This window comes from Pongo abelii, chromosome 3 (genome assembly GCF_028885655.2).
Source record: "Pongo abelii isolate AG06213 chromosome 3, NHGRI_mPonAbe1-v2.0_pri, whole genome shotgun sequence".
NCBI lineage: Eukaryota > Metazoa > Chordata > Mammalia > Primates > Hominidae > Pongo > Pongo abelii.
Window position 1 is genome coordinate 31,206,780 of NC_071988.2, and position 17,991 is coordinate 31,224,770.

General features: G+C 37.1%; 1 long non-coding RNA gene across 1 annotated transcript in view; it reads left to right on the top strand.

Moving 5' to 3' along the window:
- The first annotated feature begins 5,910 nt into the window (after positions 1-5,910).
- LOC129058937 (uncharacterized) overlaps positions 5,911-17,991 on the top strand; it is a 123,876-nt gene continuing 111,795 nt past the window's right edge. Inside the window, exon 1 of the long non-coding RNA XR_008524417.2 lies at positions 5,911-6,352. This is a non-coding gene — a long non-coding RNA (uncharacterized LOC129058937). The remainder of the gene's footprint in view (positions 6,353-17,991) is intronic.

The following is a 17,991-nucleotide window of genomic DNA, read 5'->3' on the forward strand; positions in this document are numbered from 1 at the left end:
CCTTTCTGAACAGCCATCTCAAAATATGTCAAAGAAATAGATTTTGTGGTACATTATTTTGATTTACACACACGCACACACACCCCTTAAAGACCGAATATCATCTCATATTTAATAATCCCCAAACTGAGTTCCTGATCTCTGCCCTGAATCATTTCTTCCCTTACCATTACCAATGAAATGGTTATATCATTCTTGTAGATAACCAGGTGCCAAACCCTAAAGTCAGTTTTTGTCTCCTTTCTTTCTCTCATCACCAAGCTAATCAATCAAAAATTTTATTTTGCTTTAGCTTCCAACAATATACAAAATTTGACCATCTTAATTCAAATCATCATCATCCATTGCCTCGATTCTTGCGTTAGCTTCCTGTTGACAAAAAGAGTCAAACTCTGTAAAATATTTGAAGAGATTTACTCTTAGCCAAACGTGAGGACCATGACCCATGACACAGTCCCAGGAGAGCCTGAGAACATGTGCCCCAGGTGATTGGGCTACAGTTTAGTTTTATACATTTTAGGGAAACATAAGACATTGATCAATACAGGTAAGATGTACCTTGGTTCAGCCTGGAAAGGCAGGACAACTTGAAGGAGAGTGGCAACAGGTTGAAAGGGTTATTATCAAAAGATGTCTTTTGGTAGATAATTAATTTAATTAGATCTTTATTTAAGAGAATTATTCCAGCAGTTGTTTGAATAATGAAGTGGAAGTTGGGGTGAAAGCCAAATGACAAGCTTACAATTTGTTGCAATAATCAAGAGATAAGAAAATAATATTTTGAACTAGTTGGCTGGAGAAAAACCTGTTAGGCGAAACAAGCAGACTATGACCTGTGAGATCTCCACTCTCAAAGTATCTATTGACACAGGTGTGGAGGCTGAACAGAGAATGCATTTCTTCATGTCAAGATGTTAAGAAAATGTCAAGATGACAAGAAAGTGTCATTTCACATAAAGTAGCAGGATTGTGTCATGGTGTATTTCACGTTATGTTAAACATCCTATATTTCCAAACAAGTGTGGATTTAAATGGTCATAGGTATGTTTAGTCTAATCAGGCAAGCCATAGGTGTTGCTTATAATGTTCACAGTACAACTTTATTAATATACCAACCGTTTTTTATAGCAAAAATGTATGGCTTGAATTATTTTAAGCCTACTGAAACCATTCCCCTCTTTTCCTCTCTAGAGAATTCCAGGACTTTTATTTGTCTTTAATACTTGAAAACATTTATTCTGAGCCAAATATATATGACCAGTGGCCCATGACACAGCCCCAGGAGGTCCTGAGAACATGTGCACAAGTTGGTCAGGTTACAGCTTGGTTTACATGTTGTAGTGTTGTAGAGAGACATAAGATATCAACCAATACATGCATAATGTATACTGGTTCAGGTGGGAAATATGGTACTATTTGAAGTGGAGGCTTCCAGGTCATAGGTGAATTTAAAGATTGCCTGATTGGGCCGGGCGTGGTGGTTCATGCCTGTAATCCCAGCACTTTGGGAGGCCAAGGTGGGCGGATCACGAAGTCAGGAGATTGAGACCATCCTGGCTAACACGGTGAAACCCTGTCTCTACTAAAAATTACAAAAAAATTAGCTGGGCGGGGTGGCAGGCGCCTGTAATCCCAGCTACTGGGGAGGCCGAAGCAGGAGAATGGTGTGAACCCGGGAGGCGGTGCTTGCAGTGAGCTGAGATCGTGCCACTGCACTCCAGCGTGGGAGGCAGAGCGAGACTCCGTCTCAAAAAAAAAAAAAAAAAAATAGATTGCCTGATTGGCAATTTGTTGAAAAAGTTATTATTTTAAGACCTGAAATCAATAGAAAGGAATATTTGGGTTAAGATAAGAGGTTCTGGAGACCAAGTTTTTACCATGTAGATGAAGCCTCCAGGTAGCAGGCTTCAGAGCTCTTATCAGACCTAAGATGGTGCCAGACTCTTAGTTAATTCTCTCTTGAGTCAGAGAAAGACCTGAAAAGGGAAGAGGATTCTAGACAAAATTGAGATTTTGTAACCATTCAATGGGTTCTCATTGCCTGCTGCCTAGACAGAGCTGATTTATCAAGACAGAGATTTTGCAATACAGAAGTTTAATTCACATGGAGCTGGCTGTACAGGAGAGTGGAGTTTCATTATTACTCAAATCTGTCTCCCCAAAACTTGGAGGTTAGAGTTTTTAAGGACAATTTGGTGAGTAGAGGGTCAGAAAGTAGGGAGTACTCATTGGTCAGGTTGGAGAGGAAATCACAGGGAGTTGAAGCTGTCCTCTTGTGCTGAGTCTATTACTGGGTAGAGGTCACAACACCAGGTGAGCCAGTTTTTGGATCTGGGTGGTGCTGGATGCTCCATCACATATAGGGTCTGCAAAATATCTCAAGCACTGATCTTAGGTTTTACAACAGTGAGGTTATCCCCAGGAGCAATTTGAGGAGGTTCAGAATCCTGCAGCCTCCAGCTGCATGACTCCTAAACCATTTCTAATCTTGTGGCTAATTTGTTAGTCCTGCAAAGGGTATTTAGTCCCCAGGAAGGAAGGGGGTTTGTTTTGGGAAAGGGTTGTTATCTATGTTTTAAAATGAAACTATAAACTAAGTTCCTCCTAAAGTTAGTTTGTCCTATTTCCAGGAGTAAACAAGGACAGCTTTGAGGTTAGAAGCAAGACGGACTCAGTTACGTCAAATCTCTTTCAGTATAATAATTTTCTGTTATAATTTTTGCAAAGATGTTTCAATTTCCCCTATGAGGTAGCTTTCCAGGGCCATTTCAAAATTTGTCAAAGAAATATATTTTGAGGAAAAATACTTTAATGTCTTTCAGGGCCTGAAATCTATACTAGAGTCAGGTTGGAATTTGGTGTCTTATCGCTACACAAGAGTCTGTTTTGTCTGTCTTAAGATCTGTTTTAATGTGAATGCTGGTCAGTTGTGCCTGAATTCCAACTGGAGGAGGGTATAGTGAGGCACGTCCTACTCCCCACTTGCCATCATGGCCTGAACTAGATTATCAGGTTTATTTTGAGATGATCTTACCGAGAGAAGGGTCCATCAGTTGGTTAAGGGATTTAGACTTTTATTTTTGGTTTACATTCCCAACCGATTTTCTGTTTCTTTTTTTGCTCTTTAATTGTCTAATGACTAGTCTTGTACACAGCATTGCAAGATTATGCTATAAATTCAAAGTCTTACACTGTTTTCCAATTTTACTCAGAAAAAAGAAAAAAAGCAAGGCCTAACAATATCAACCTTCTCCCTCTCATTTGTTAACTTTCTAACTTCATCTCTGATTTTTCTCTCCCTCAAATTTCTTCTTTCTGTTTCTGTTTACTTTGCTATTCCTTAAAAATAACCGGCACACTTTTAACTTCTGGGTCTTTGTGATTGGAGTGTTTCTGGTCCACTCCTCACTTTCGGTAGTTCTCAAATGTCACCTTGATGAGTGAAACTTCGTCTGACCATCCTTTGTATAACTGAAACCCACCCACACCATATCCTGTTCTTTTTCCTCCTTTATTTATTTTTCTCCTCAGCAAGTATCCCTACCTAACTTACTAGCTATTTCATTTGTCATGTTGGTCATCTGGTCCCCCTCCCCACACCCCAAATTATAGTGAAAGAAAAAATCGTTAACAAAAGATCATGAGATCTGCGGAAAAAGAAATGGAGAGTTTTATTCCTATTAAAAACAATCTGCAGGTTGGCGAGATGTAGCCTCCAGTATAAAATGAAAGCATGCTTTGAAGCGGGTGGAGGGTAGAGAGTTAGAGATTATAAAGGCAGGAACTGCAGGGCAGGGCAGGATAGGTAAGGGGGTAAAGAACAGGGTCTTGACTGGATGGCCTTTAACCCCCAAATCACTAGTCACTCTTAATTGGTCGGTTCCAGGTGGTTGGTCAGTTGGCACCAGGTGTTCTGTTGGTGATCATTTGAGGAATATTCAGCTGCAGAGTATCCTATGTCAGCACCGACCACAGGAACTGGTTTGCCTTGATTGTAGAAAGGGAAGTCCTGTGATACTTTTGCAAAATCTTTCTAAGAACACAGAATACCTGGCTGCTCCCTCACCCAGGCATGGCCACCGCGTTTTGTTTGAACTCTGAGATCTCAGTCATAAAGACATCATTTTTGTTCTTTCGCTAATTGCAGACTTTAACAGAATGAATAAAGCCACATAGAAAAATGGCATGTTAACTTTCTCAAACATTTCTCTTTAGTTGACGAAATGTGCTGAAACAAAGAATATGGTTTAAGTTACTTTATTACGTCAAAGATATAACTAGATATAATACTTTAATGAGGCAGCTGAAATCCTTAGTTTTCGTTTCCTCATATTTAAGATGAAGAAAATAATATTGTTCCAATATTCCTCTTATTTGAATATATGGAAACATATTTTATTACTAGAAAGCATGTCAAAGTACAATTGCTACTTATTTAATCTTCTTGACAACCTCATTCATTCTTTAGGTGTTTTTTTAATTTGAAGCAAAAAATAATAATTCAAGACACGGGTAATAATTATTATCATCACCACATACAGAATATTTATGTGAAAGACAATGTAAAAGGCTCTTTACATGTAACTTTTACACTAACATTTCCATTACTGAGTAATGACCAAATGAGGCTAGAACCCTGGTATTTTCAGTGAGAACCGCCAGATTACCATTCTACTTAGCATGGTCCCACCAAAGGCAGAGGGGAGCTCCTAGACAACCGCGAGATACTTTCAGTGAGAACCACCAGATTACCATTCTACTTAGCCTGGTCCCACTGAGAGGTGACAGCGTACTAGCAGTCCTCACAGCCCTCGCTGGCTCTCGGCTTCTCCTCTGCCTGGGCTCCCACTTTGGCGGCACTTGAGGAGCCCTTCAGCCCGCGGCTGCACTGTGGGGAGCCCCTTCCTGGGCTGGCCAAGGCCGGAGCCGGCTCCCTCACCTTGCGGGGAGGTGTGGAGGAGAGGCGCAGGCGGGAACAGGGGCTGCGCGCGGTGCTTGCGGGCCAGCGCGAGTTCCGGGTGGGTGTGGGGTCTGCGGGCCCTGCGCTCGGAGCGCCCGGCCGGCCCTGCCTGCCCGGCAATGAGGGGCTTAGCACCCGGGCCAGCGGCTGCGGAGGGTGTGCTGGGTCCGCCAGCAGTGCCAGCCTACCGGCGCTGTGCTCGATTTCTCACTGGGCCTTAGCTGCCTCTCCGCAGGGCAGGGCTCGGGACCTGCAGCCCGCCATGCCTGAGCCTCCCCGCTCCGTGGGCTCCTGTGTGGCCGGAGCCTCCCCGACGAGCGCCACCCCCTGCTCCACGGTGCTCAGTCCCATCGACCACCCAAGGGCTGAGGAGTGCGGGTGCACGGCGCGGGACTGGCAGGCAGCTCCACCTGCAGCCCCAGTGGGGGATCCACTGGGTGAAGCCAGCTGGGCTCCTGAGTCTGGTGGGGACTTGCAGAACCTTTATGTCTAGCTAACGGATTGTAAATGCACCAATCAGCACCCTGTGTCTAGCTCAGGGTTTCTGAATGCACCAATGGACACTCTGTATCTAGCTACTCTGGTGGGGACTTGGAGAACCTTTATGTCTAGCTAAGGGATTGTAAATATGCCAATGGGCGCTCTGTATCTAGCTCAAGGTTTGTAAACACACCAATCAGCACCCTGTGTCTAGCTCAGGGTTTGTGAATGCACCAATTGACTTCTAGCTACTTTGGTGGGGACTTGGAGAACTTTTGTGTCCACACTCTGTATCTAGCTAATCTAGTGGGGATGTGGAGAACCTCCTTTGTGTCTAGCTCAGGGATTGTAAACGCACCAATCAGCACCCTGTCAAAACAGACCACTTGGCTCTCTGTAAAATGGACCAATCAGCAGGATGTGGGTGGGGCCAGATAAGAGAATAAAAGCAGGCTGCCCAAGCCAGCAGTGGCAACTGGCTGAGGTTCCCTTCCAGGGTGTGGAAGCTTTGTTCTTTCGCTTTTTGCAATAAAGCTTGCTGCTGCTCACTCTTTGGGTCCACACTGCCTTTATGAGCTGTAACACTCATCACGAAGGTCTGCAGCTTCACTCCTGCAGCCAACGAGACTACGAACCCACAGGGAGGAAGGAACAATTACAGACGCGCTGGCTTAAGAGATGTAACACTCACTGGGAGGTCCGTGCTTCACTCTTGAGCCAGCGAGACCACGAACCCACCAGAAGGAAGAAACTCCGAACACATCCGAACATCAGAACGAACAAACTCCGGACACACTGCCTTTAAGAACTGTAACACTCACCGCGAGGGTCCGGGCTTGTCAGTGAGACCGAGAACCCACCCATTCCAGACACATCACCAAAGGCAGAGGGGAGCTCCTAAACAAAGGCAAGGTACTGTCTTTACTGTTAATCTGTGGAGAGTCTTTCTGGCCCCACTGTTATTGAATAAATTCCTCTCTATCCACATGATGTGCCCAGAGACAATCTAACTGCCAAGCGCCACTTCTCAAAATGGCTGCAGTTTCAAAGTCAAGTCTTTGTCCTGTTTGTTCAAGCAAAGTTGGCAAAATGGGCTCAGAAAGACGTTTTACGTGGTATGTGCTCATTATTCAAGGTCCTATCACACCTGTTTATATATCGATTTCCTTCATAAATCTGAAAGAAATGTTGGAATAGGAGATGTATCTTATTCATTGTTATTTTTTGGTGTTTGGAAAACTGCCTAGGACATAATAGGCATTACTTCATGTTTGCTGAATGGGTGAATATATGTTTTCTCCATCAGAGCAGTGTTTATCGCAATTTCAGGGGGCCAAATTAAGCTGAATCCTCATATACTAAATTCCATAATTTTATATATTTTCTAATATCTATATTATTTCAATATTATCATTTCTCTCTTTCTAAAAACTGGACTAACTTCTGTAGTTTAAGAAAAAAATCTGGACGTTTTGTTTTACCAGTGTGAACATCTTAATGTTCTCTATAAGTAAACTTTAATTATAATGCATTATACTTAGTAAAAAGATTGTGTTTGAACCAGACAGGGCTAAATTTGAATTTAGTGTAAATTTAAATACTGTTTTTGGAATATGGCTACAAATTCCATACCCAGATAATTACTAATAGTAACACAGATTCTAAAAAATTAGACTTTTTGATAAATGGTTAGCCCCTTATGGAAAAAGCAGTATTTTTGAGCAAAAAATGATAATTAAGCAAACACTTGAATGTGTGTAATGCATGTTGAGAGTTTTGGCTCTGATATACTTCTTGGTTACAAAATAGTACATTAACTTTTTTGAGTCCATCTTAAATGAGAAACTTGTTTTTAATCCTTGTAAAAACCCAAAGAGATATGCACTACAATTATCCCCACAAGGAAGCAGACTCAAAAAACTGATTTTTTTTCTTCCTAAGATTGTATCCTACTCCAGTGTAATGAAGACAACATTCAAACTGCAGACTGCCAAACTCTAACCAAAAGCTAAACCGTTATGACATGCTGCCTGCTCCAAATTTAGTGGGTACTGATTACTGAGCAATCTTTGTCTTTCTTCCTGTCTCTTTCCCTATTTCTGCCTCTGTCTCTCTCACACACACACACACCCCCCCCCCCAAAATGCAGAATATGTAATTACCAATATAGATAATGAAACAGAGAATTAACTAGACTGTTAGGCATCATTTTATTATTAAGAGGAAAGGGGATTATAATTCAAGTTTGTCTTATGTATTATCCTGTGTGTTTAATCACAATATATGAAAATATAATTAGCTTTCATTTTTAAAATTTTCAAAAAAAAACATGCTTCTGATTGTATTTTGTGGCTCTGGGCATTCTGAGATCATTGTTTAATTTTTAATCTTGTTTCAGTTGAAAGTTAAAGTATTTAAGTATTTAATTTTAAGTTTTTTTAAAAATCACGATAAATTATTATTTGAGTAATGCAATTTCATCATTAATTGTGGGAGGAAAAAATAGATTTATATATATTTAATATAGAGAGAGACCTTAGTTCTCATGACAATACAGGTTATCACATTACCAATTGAACAATCAGGGTAGATTAAAGGCAATTTATAATATTAGAATGTATGTTATCATGTTAATAAATTTCAGAATAACAATTAGAATGAATTAGTAAAGATAATTGTAAACTTAAAACATACTTAAAACTTATATACTCAGATTAAAGTTTCAGCTCTGTAGTTTACTAAGTTTTTAAATTTCAGGAAGGTGGTTTTCTGAGCATCAGGATTTTGTTTGCTTGTTTTTGTTTATTTATTTATTTTTCATCTGTAAAATGAAAGTCTTGGGCCAGCGACCTCTAAGTTCTTTTCTTCCCACAGTCCCTAACATCACGATGTTGTATTGAAAGCATTCTACTAGGTCAATATTAGTAAAGCAGAATGAATATAAATGTTCTGCTCATTCTCCATGCACACTTTGAAAATCATGAGTAATGAATACTAAACTCACATTTTTTATTTATGTATTTCTTGATCTCATTTTGTGGATATTCCCTTTGCAGTAGCCTCTGGGCACATTTACAGGATTTAATAAGAAGAGAGACGATATCTGCAATCTTAATTGCATAGCAGAATGATAAACTCACAGACGGAAAGCTTGTCTTGTAAATTTAATTTCCTCTAAGCTTGTTAGGAAGAATGTACCAGAGAATATAAGAGCTCTCATCTCAAGTCATTGTATTACATGAACTGTTCAATTTTCATGTCAACTAGTATTAATATATTTAAAAGCACATTGCCTATTTTAGATGATATATGATATATATTTTTCTTTGATTCAAGATACTTCTGTGTGGTTTATATCCACCATAGACCTATTTGAATTATCTCTATTAAATGTTTTTTACTAAGTTGGGCTTAGAAAATGTCTGACTGCCATTAGTATTTGCATTCCAGAGGCCATATTAGATAATTCAATTTTCCATTACTTAAAGGAATTGCCTTGTTCCATAACTAGGTTTACTGCAGCAGACAAAAATGTGAAGCACCATAACTGTTTTTTAATCTCAGGATAGAGAATTTTATTTCATTTAAAAATTGTTTGGGCCATGTACTTCATAGGAAATTTTCTTACTTCAATAATCTCTGGACAAAAGTCTGTTTACAATCTAAGAGTATGTCATCACAAGAATAAAAACAAAATATTTTTATTAATAACATAAATGTTTTATATAATTGTAGAAATTCAGAAAAGGAAAATAAAAGAATCAAGTTAAGATAATGCCTGCATAAGATAGAGTGAAGACAATGGGAAGAAAACTCAAGATGCGCTGAGCATTTTCTCTGGGAAAGGTAGTACGCTGCTGTGATTTAACTCTGACCAAAATTCAATTTCATGGGTAAATTATATTCTTTTATGGATTAAGGAAACCATAATCTGGTCACCCAATGTCAAAAGCTAGTTAGCTGCTGAAGATACTACCTAACAGTTCTGACACTGTTACTTTAAAGATGCCACAAATTCTTTTCTATGCCTCTTATTGGGAGGCGAAGTCCATTTCCTTTCACCATGAATCTGGTTTCCATGATTTTTTTTAACCAGTGAAAGTGATGCTTTGCCAGTGTTTAGGCCCTGATTACAAGAGCTACTACTATTCCCTGCTCTTGAAATACTTACTCTTGGAAAGCTGAACATCTACTTAACCAGGTTTCCTGCCAGAGAAAACATTTAGAGAGGCCCTGAGACCTAAAGGAAGATGCACCTATCTGATACCAGCTTTCTTACTCTCTCTTCAAGTTTACAGGCATGTGTGTGGAGCTGTCTCAGAGCCTACAGAGTAGCCTAGTCTTTAGCTACGTATTACAGTGACACAGTCAACACCATATGCACAGAAGAATCACTCAGCTAAGCTCTGCCTGAATTCCTGGCTTCCCAAATTATGGGCTACAAAACATACCTGCTTTAAATCGCTACATTTTGAGAAGTTTGTTAAGCAAGAATGGATGAGTAGAGCAGAGACAAACACCAACATCCATATTCATTCCAAGATAAAATTCTGCTACCTGTGGAAGAATAGAAGTATTATCATTTTTTCTGATAATAATAATTCAAAAATTGAAAGAAATTGTTGGCATTTATAAAATGAGAACAATGTGGAAATAATGAGTTATAAATTCCACAAAATGCAAAAATATAAAATAAAATTAGAGGGGGCTATTTCAGCCTAAGTGTACACTCTTCGGGTGATGGGTGGACTAAAATCTCAGAAATCACCACTAAAGAATTTATCCTGGTAACCAAAAACCACCTGTTCCCCAAGAATCCATTGAAATAAAAAATATATATAATAATAATAATAAAGAAAATATATTTTTCTTAAAAAGTACTATTAAACATACATAGAGCCAGAAAATGAAAATGCACATATTCTATGTACTTTGTGAGTGATGAGCTAAAGCTATAGACATTCAAGTACAAGTTAAATAATTGAAGCAACATAAAGGTAAACAATTGTACTATTCTAAGAGAACACAGATTTTAGATACATACTACTATCTTGATTTCTCTCGCGGAATACAGAATATTAGGTCATCTTTAACTATTTATTGGGAAAGACTAGAAATTAAGATACATAACTAACACTTTGCCTTAAAGATCAGCTAGCTCACAGTCTGTCTCCAGGCTCCTCCCACTCATATCTAGTGCGCACAGCTCTCCAGGCTCCTCCCACTCCTATCTAGTACACACAGCTTCTAAATAAATCTCCCCAAAGGTCAGATCTGATCATATCATAGTTCTGCAAAAACCTATGATTCTTCGTCGGCCATAGAAAAAGAACAAGATGTATTGTTGTCCTATGGTATTTTTGTATCCATGATTTTCCTCCTTTATCTGTTTTAAAACAAATGTATCTATACTCTAAATGAAATTCTTTTCTTTTCCCCCTTGTCCATTGACATATAAACACACATAAACACATGTACAATATGCAATGTTGTTAGAGTAGGGACATAATATCCACAGTCATAATTCCCATTCAAAACATTGTTTTTAGTTAAAATGGGAAACACCCAGCATTGCCTGGTTTTTAGGAATAATCGAATCCTGCTTAGTCATTGTGGTGACCTCTCACCTTGGCAGCAGAGGGAATGTCTTTACTAAATCCCGGTTCTACCTGACAGAAGGAACTAACTTATCCATGTATTTCACGGCCCCAGTTTTGGGAGATTCTTCCTTGACTATGATGTTGCATGGCTAAATCCGAAGCAATATGTGGGAAGTATTGTGCAGCTCCTCTGGGATTTGAAGAACTTTTATAGCCCACTTCTTGATGATACAAGTTTGGTTGTCTGATAATTTTTCTGGAAGTTAAACTGTCACAATCAAAAACTTTTTAAGCTCAGATTCATGGTTTCCTTGGCAATGCTGTTTCCAATAAATGTCAGAAGTATATTAAACTGTTTTCTTTCTGTCTGTTCCATGTGTCTTGATATTGTTTTTAACTCTGCTTTATTTCTTCACTTTCTTGGCTTCCTGGTTCACTTTCTCAATTTAATACTTTCTGCCTTGAACATATCTGAAACAATAGGCTCATATAGGAAGACAATATCCTTATTTGAATTATTGAGGCAAAATATAGAAGCTTTAGGAAGAGGGAACAAAATAAGGGAGAAGAGGCACTAAATAAATAATTAAAATACACATTTATTTTGAAATTTTAAGGTCAATAAATATTTGTTAAATGACAGGTTGATTGAATGCTCCTGAAAAATGGGAAAGCATTTGAAAAAGGGGAAACATTAGATAAGCACAGTCAGACTTCTTAAATGAGTGAACTTCAACTCAAGAATCCATTATGTAGTCTAGAAATTTATCACCTATTGGAGTGAAAAATATTTAAGGATATGCAAGAAATCCAAAGAGTGTATCTTCAATTCAAACTATCTTAGGAAAACATTTTTAAAATACATTTAACAAATATATAATAAAGCTAAACTCAGAGAAAGATAACTCGGGTTTAAAAAAAGTAAAAAATGCAACTGCCAACGATAAATAAATCTTTATTTACTATTTGCTATGGAGTGAATGTTTATATTTTTCCAAAATTCATATGCTGACAACTAATCCCTAGTGTAATATTATTAAAAGGTGGGATCTCTAGAAGGTGATTAGATCATGAGGAAGGAGCCCTCATGAATGAAATTAATGTCCTTGCAAAACAGCCCTGAAGGAGTTAGTCTCTTTCATTCTGTGAGAACAAAGCGAGAAGGTGTCATCTGTGGCCCAGGAAACAAGTGCTCATCAGACACTCAATCTGCATGTCCCTTGATCTTGAATTTCCCAGCTTTCAGAACTGTAAGACATACATTTCTGTTGTTTATCAGCCACACAGTTTATGATATTTTACTAAAGCTGCCCAAATAGACTAAGACACTGTTGTATTACTTTTATGTTGCTGCATTACAATTTACCACAAATTTAACATCTTTAACAACATAAATTTACTCTCTCACAGTTTCTGAGAGTCAGGAGTCTGGGCACAGCTTGACTGGGTCCTCGAATCCAGGTATCATGAGGCTGAATCTCATCTACAATTTCATCTGAGACTTGGGTCTGCTTTCAAGCTCACAAAGCTGTTGGCAGAATTTATTTCCTTGCAGCCATGGAATTAACAGCATCTGCTCTTTTTTGATTAATTTAAATTCAACTGGTTAGGGTCTTAATTGCAGATAGAAAGTTTTTTTCACCTTTGCTATATAATAGGATATTATTAAGAGAATAGCATTCTATCATTTACAGAATATTGCATTAGTTACAAACAAGCGACAGATCTCACTCCAACTTCAGAGGAGAGACTCACATAAACATAAAACTTGGGATTAGATATCAGGAGGGATATTTTGCTTCATCTCTCTTTTAAAAAATGCAAATGAATAAAGATCTCCTTAATGTCTGGAAGCCACTGATCTGTTCTCTATTTGTACAATTTGGTCATTTCGAGAGTTATATAATTACAATCATTTGGTTTTCTTCATTTAGCATAATTTTTCGGAGATCCCTTCAGTTTCTTGTAGGTATCAGTTGTCTATTTCTTTTTATTACTCTGTACTATTCCATGGTATGGATGTACCACAATTTGCTTAAACACTCGCCCTTTGAATGACAACTAAGTTGTTTCCAATTTGAGCCTATCACAAATAAAGCTACTATGAACTTTCATGTACAGTTTTACGTGAGCATACATTTTCACTTATCTGTGTTACATGGTTAAGAATGAAATTTCTGGATTGTATTGTAGTTACATGTTTTTGTGTATTGTTGTTATTTAAGCAGCAACAACAATAACAACAACAAAACTGCCCAGCAATTTTTGAAAATATTTTTACCATTTAACATTGTAGCAGCAAAGTCAGTGTTCCAGTTTCTTCTCACTGTTTCTGGCGTTTAATGTTGTCACTATTTTTCTTTTTATTTTAGTCATTCTGATAAATGTGTAGTGATATCTTATTATGATGTTAATTTGTATTTCTATATTCCCTTCAGTGAATTGCCTCTCTCTGTCTTTTGCTTACTTTCCAGTGGATTTTTTTTCCTTTATTTTTGAGCTTTTTGAGTTTGTTATATACTCTAGATACTAACCCTGTGTCAAATAGGTGCTCTGCAAATATTTTCTCTCAGTATGTAGCTTGTTTTCTCATCTTTTTGGCAGGGTCTTTCACAGAACAAAAGTTTCCAATTTTAATGACGTTCCATTTACCAAAATTTCTTTTTATGGATAGTGCTTTCAGAATCTGGTCAAAGAACTCTCTAACTGGTGCTAGAACACATAGGTGCCCTATTTTTTTTTTCTGTGGTATTTAAGTCTGTGATTCATTTTGAGTTAAATTTTGTAGGTGTGAAAGTGAGACTTAGGTCAAGGTGCTCCCATTATTATTATTATTATTATTATTATTATTCTTTCCTCCTCCTCCTCCTTCTTATTTATTTATTTATTTTTTGAGACAGAGTCTTGCTTTGCCACCCAGGTTGGAGTGCAGTGGCATGATCTCGGCTCACTGCAACCTCTGCCCCCCGGACTCAAACAATTATCCTGCTTAGCCTCCTGAGTAGCTGAGATTACAGGTGCACACCACCACACCCAGCTTATTTTTGTAGTTTTAGTAGAGATGGGGTTTCACCATGTTGGCCAGGCTGGTCTCGAACTCCTGACCTCCTGCTATGCCCGCCTTGACCTCCCAAAGCACTGGGACTACAGGCTGGGTCACTGCACTTGGCTGCTGCTTCTCCTTCTCCTTCTCCTCCTTCTCCTTCTTCTTCTTCCTCTTCTTCCTCTTCTTCTTCCTCTTCTTCCTCTTCCTCCTTCTTCTTTTTTTTCTTCCTCCTCCTCCTTCTTCTTCCTCTTCCTCTTCGTCCTCTTCTCCTTCATCTTCTGTTCTTTTCTTCTATGTTGAATTGCTCTAGTACCATTTCTCAAAACACATATCCTCCCTCCGCTGAAGGTGGGAATGAATGTCCATATGCCCATGTTGTCCCCACTTTTACTAGCAGAGGAAGTGATTTGGGAGAGAAGAGAAGTTATAGTCTGGCAGGAATAAAAGTCTTGGCTCTCTGTTTAGCTTTTTCTTACACCATGCCAGTTGAAGGATGAGAGTGCTTCATTATAGTCTGCTAAGGGTGGAAATCTAGGCTGTCTGCTTCCTCTTTGGTATTGTAGGTATGGGTGGAGCCAGATAGTTTCCTGTGCAGTTTAATTGTACCAGAATTATTTTATAAATATTTTCTGACTTTCTGTCATCCCCTTTCCTATCTTTTGATTAAAGAGTGCAGATTTTTTTTCTCTTAACCTTTTGGTACCGATAAATCAAGAAAATATAAAAGTTGCATGGGGCAATATATCAAAACCAAAATCAATAAACATAACATATATCAAAGAAATTGGTCACACAAATTATAGACAAAGGAATACTGTCAGTGTCATATGAGACTACTTACAAATTGTCAGAAAAAAATAAATGATCAAGTTGAAAAATATGCTATAAGAACATGAATAAATATATAGAAAATACCAAATTCAAAAGTCAAATAATATATGAAAAAATTCTCAAATTTTGTTATGAAATTAAAAATTAAGTTTAATATATTGTTTGAATAGCAAATCTTAAATTTTTAAAAGCTATATCATTTATTGCTTACAAGAAATATAAAATCTATTAAAGTTATATATATGTATATATGTTCAACCAGCAATCTTCCTAATTAATGTGGCTAGTGACATCCATTTTTATAGAATAAAAAGACAATAAACTCTGTACAGAGTTACACATAGAAGTCTATGCAACAGAAAACATGTGTACATATGTGGTTCAAATACACTTAATCTTCATTTTTTGAAGAGTCCGTATCTGCAGATACAGGTCCATAAAATTTATTTTTAACCCCAAAATTGATACTCCAGTCACTTTCACAATCCTTCACAGACATGAACAGAGTGGTGGAATTTTTGACTTGTCTGATACACTTGAAGTTGAACTAAACAATAATCTGCTTTCTTGTTTTAGCTCTCATAATGTAAACAAGTATCCTTATCATGGTTTATTTAGTGCCACATGTGCTTTTTTGGTGATTTCACCATTTAAAATGGCACCCAAATGTACAGCTAAAGTCCTTTCAAGAGTGCCAAAATGTGAGATGGTTGTGATGTGCCTTATGGAGTGTGTTAGATAAGATTTTCTCAGGCATGAGGTATAGTGCTATTGGCTATGAGTTCAATGTTAATGAAGCAATAATATATGTTAAATAAGATTTCTTTAAACAAACACATAAAACAAGGTTATGTATTGAGTGGTTGATAAAAATGTTGTTAACAGATGCTTGCAGGAACCTAACCCTGTATTTCAGCTAAAAGCAATGGTTTAGTGTTCACTATTTCAGTGTTTGTGGTGTCTTTATAAAAATATGACTATCACATATAACAAGAATCTATTGTATATGTGTCTGCGTGGGTGTGTGTGTATACATATATATATATACACAATCTGTATACATATATACACATGTTTATAGATAAATATATATGTGTATATGCTTACCATGCATTCTTATTTGCATAGGGTAATTTGAGCACTGAAAAATGTAGAATACAAAGTTGGTTATTAGGATACGTGCGATATTGTTAAAATAGGTTACCTTAGGGGGAGGAGGAGTCTAATTTTGGTATAGTAGAAATTGAATAGCTGAAAAATTTAAAAAAGATGAAATTTTTAAAGTCATGCATGACATTCATATGTCAATATGAATACACACAAAAAAATAAAAACAAACTGAATTTTAAGATTTTTCAAAAGTTAAATAAACAGCTATCTCAATTCCCATATTCTCCTAAATAATAATATTTATATATTTTCTATTTGACCATCTATATTATTGCATTCCATGTCTTATATTTTGTCTAATAAGATGGAAGAATACATTAAGTTGAAAGATAGATCATAGATAGATGCAGACTGATAGACAATAATAACAATAACCTAGGAAATGATAGAAATTGATAAACATAGAAGTTGATATGGTTTGGCTGTGTCCCCACCCAAATCTCATCTTGAATTGTAGTTCCCATAATACCACATACTGAGAAAGGGACAAGGTGGGAGGTAATTGAATCATGGGGGCAATTACCCCCATGCTGTTCTCATGATAGTGGGTGAGTTCTCATGAGATCTGATTGTTTTATAAGGGGCTTTTCCCCCCTTTGCTTGACACTTCTCCTTCCTGCTGCCCAGTGAAGAAGGTGCCTTTTGTCCCCTTCACCTTCTGTCATTATTGTAAGTTTATTAAGGCCTTCTCAGCCATGTGTAACTGTGAGTCAAGTAAACTTCTTTCCTTTATAAATTACCCAGTCTTGGGCAGTTCTTTACAGCAGCATGAGAATGAACTCATACAGAAGTACATGTCAAATTGAACATTCTAGACAAAATATTATCCTGTGTAGATGCTTATATGTATAAATGTTGAAATAAAACCACTAGAGATAAAGATACGTGTGCATATGCACATACATTATATATTTCAAGGCAAACTGATACATCTCATGTTAATGTCTCTTATTAAGTAGCTGGATGACCATAGTCATATCATTTAATTCCATTATGTTCAGCTTATTTACCTATATAGTTAGGGAATTTACCTAGTAAACTTTTTCATGAGCTTGAAATCATAACTTTTGTATAGGATGCCATTTAAAAGATAATTAGCTAAACCTAAAGAGATTTTAATCATCGTTGTAATCAAATATCCTCACTAATAAATTTTAATTCTTGTTGGCATTTAACAAAGCATCTTAGCTAAGTTGTCTGTGAACACTCTTCACTTTCATTTTCCTTTTCTTCAAAAGAGAAATTATTTGTCATGTCCATGTATCCATGTCGGAAAAAGTAAACTCTGGATTGTTTTCATTGTCTATATGCCAAAACATTTATACACACAACAAACAAAAACACAAACAAAACTTCGATACACCCAGTGGAACAAAATTCCAGTGGCTGTTTTACTAAAGAACCATACCCATTGCTGCAGCTTTTATTAATATTATTATTATTCAGGATTTTTTTACTTAACGAGACTTGAAATTCTTGGAAGAGCTAGAGTCGAGGCATAGCAACAGTAACCTGGTGCTATAACTTGTTTTGTGGACTTTCCAGTCCAAACATTTTTTTCCAAGGTTCCTGAAGCTGTTCTGATGCTTTCATTTGACTTAAATCCCTTTTTATTTTCATGAAAGCTCATTTGTACTCAAGATGGTTTTAGTGGATTTTGGTGACTTGCACTAAAGTATTACAACTAACACAAAGATTAACAAACATCTTGTATTTTCTTTTACAAATTTTATCTTTCTAGAGTCTGTAGCTCTTCTATTATAAGTTGTTTACATAATATAAACTCTTTAGGTTAAAATCTTTAATTTCTAAAAAAAATTAATGTTTTATTCCTTGAAATCTTGTTGTAGATATATGGATTTATGTAGAACAGAAGTCATATTCTTCTGTGATCAGTATTCAGT